The following is a 2,670-nucleotide window of genomic DNA, read 5'->3' on the forward strand; positions in this document are numbered from 1 at the left end:
TCAGGCTTTTGCTCCTGCAAGTGTAGTACATCTTTACTTTATCTGGCTAAGAGGGGAAGGGGATGTTTCCTTTTGGATGTTTACCTGATAAGCTCCTGGTGGTGCCAAGTGGCCTTTGCTGTGAGCTGTGGCCCCTTCCATAGGGTGTCCCAATCAACCATTGCTAGGAAAGCAATGGTGGCATCAGTTCTATTTGTGCATGAGACCCTTTGCATACTGACAAGCAGCATCTCTCAGGAGAGCCCATGCACACGTGGCAGAAGAAGGAAGGAAGGAGAGGGAGGAGAGAGGTTTCCATGATGATAACATGTTGAACATCCTGTTATGTGTAACAAAGAGATGTTTGTAAGAATGTCACTAAAATGTCAGTGGTGGTTATCTCTGGTAGTATAATTCTGCATGACCATCACGTGTTTTTTGTTGTTGTAAATTTTCTATATTGCATGAATTTTTTTACGATGAACATGTATACAGCATCCCTCGGTATTTGCAGGGAATTGGTTTCAGGACCCTCCATGAAAACTAAAATCTCAGGACGCTCAAGTCCCTTATATAAAATGGTATAGTACACACATCTTCCCATCACTTTAAATCATCTCTAGATTACTTCTAATACTAAATACAATGTAAATAGTTGTTATAATGTATTATTAGGAGATAATGACAAGAAAAAAACTCTGTGTTCAGTACAGACACAGCCATCACGGGCCTAATTAGTAACAATGTTAGTAACAATGTAACTTTTTTGGGAAATATTTTTGATTCACAGTTGGCTGAATCTGCTGATGAAAAAACCCAGAGATGTGGAGAACGGACTGAATTTATATAACTAGGAAGAAGTAATACACTCTCTTAGGTACTGGCCTAGTTTGCAGAGACATTGCTAAATGCATCAAAAAGGTTGGAGTTGTTGGTAAATATGGGACCTGTTATGGTGCCTCCCTCAGGAAAATGGTGGAGAAAATTGAAATCAGCCAGCACACTAAGTACACTTGCTCCTTCTGCGCAAAACCAGAATGAAGAGGTGAGCTGTGGGGATCTGGCATGAGAACAGTAGATGGTAGTGCCTAGACTTATAACACCTTTTCTGCTGGCACAGAGAAGTCTACCATCAGAAGACTGAAGGAATAGAAAGACCAATAGAAGCTGCACAATTTGAAACACTGCTACCCTAAAATAAAAGGGTTAATTTATGTTAAAAAAAAAACAACCAAAAACAATATAGTTATTTGCAATTTAAAGGAAGTTTTATTTTTCCTTAAAAGTAAAAAAAAAATAAAAAAAATTCCAATTTCAATAGCATTCTTTAAAGTCATAAGCATCCTATCCTCACCAAGAGGAGCAGGGAAGTGAGAATAAAATTGTAATAGCTTGAGAAAATCAACAATAAAGTAAATTTATATAAAACATCTGTCCAGAAAGGTCTGATATGAGGTCTAGCACTTACACACTTAAAAATTTGACAACTGTATACTTGATATTCAAGCTCATAAAAATTTCTTTTACACATTTCTTGCTGATAAGAATCAGGAAGAAAGGAAATATAAGATTAGCTTTATGATAATAACTTATGGGTTGACACAAAAAAGAGAAGACAGTAAACTAGAAATTTTATGACATTTCATGTTTAAGGCAGGCTCCCTGTCAGGAAATTTTCTGTCTTGATGAATGAAGTAGAATTTGATCACATCTTAACAAGATTCAGAGAAAGGAAGTTCAAATATGAGTACAAGCTGCCATCTGCTGTGTTAAAATAAAGGCAACATGGGATTTTTCCCAAGTTAAAAAAATTCCTGTGGTGCACTTCTTGAATTCTGGGAAAAACTGAATTAAAAAATATTTAACATAAAGCTAGACAACAGTCAACTAACTGAAATCACTACAAAAACCAAATGCGTGAATAAGAAAAAAACATTTTTATGCTAACTTTTCAACTATTATTTTTGATACGAAAGTGAATGTGAACAGATGGATGGTGTAGCCAGTAGAAAGTCAGTGCTGTTGCCGAAGCTTGTTTGGCTCAGTGGTAGAGCATCGGTCTGCGGACTGAAGGGTCCCAGGTTCGATTCCGGTCAAGGGCATGTACATTGGTTGCAGGCACATCCCCAGTAGGGGGTGTGCAAGAGGCAGCTGGTCGATGTTTCTCTCTCGTCGACGTTTCTAGCTCTCTATCTCTCTCCCTTCCTCTCTATAAAAAATCAATAAAATATATTAAAAAAAAAAAAAAAGTCAGTGCTGTTAACCACCACTTGCTCACCCTCAGAGACAGCATCTTATAGCTCACACAGTTCACTCAAGATCCCACATGGGGTGCCATGACTTATCTCCTTATACTATAGCAATAGCCCGCCCTAGGCCACAGCAATTGGGATCAAGAAATATGTTTTGATTAAATATACTACACAGAAGCCTGTTTTAGGATTTCATGCAAATACCAACCACATTTTTTGGTTGTTGTTAATCCTCATATGAGGATATTTTTTCCATTTAATTTTAGAGAGAGTGGAAGGTAGGGGCAGAGACACAGAGAGAGAAATATCAAAGTGAGAGAGACACATCAATTGGTGGCTTCCTACCCACACCCGGACCAGGGCTGGGGATCAAGCCTGCCACCAAGGTACATGCACCTGACTGGAATTAAACCCAGGATTCTTCAGTCCAAGGGCTGAC

The 2,670-nt window shown here is 38.4% G+C and overlaps 1 pseudogene; it reads left to right on the forward strand.

Moving 5' to 3' along the window:
- The first annotated feature begins 849 nt into the window (after window positions 1–849).
- Window positions 850–1,207, forward strand: LOC118703077 (annotated as a pseudogene).
- Window positions 1,208–2,670: the final 1,463 nt, after the last annotated feature.

This window comes from Pipistrellus kuhlii, unplaced genomic scaffold (genome assembly GCF_014108245.1).
Source record: "Pipistrellus kuhlii isolate mPipKuh1 unplaced genomic scaffold, mPipKuh1.p scaffold_m20_p_4, whole genome shotgun sequence".
NCBI classification, from domain to species: domain Eukaryota; kingdom Metazoa; phylum Chordata; class Mammalia; order Chiroptera; family Vespertilionidae; genus Pipistrellus; species Pipistrellus kuhlii.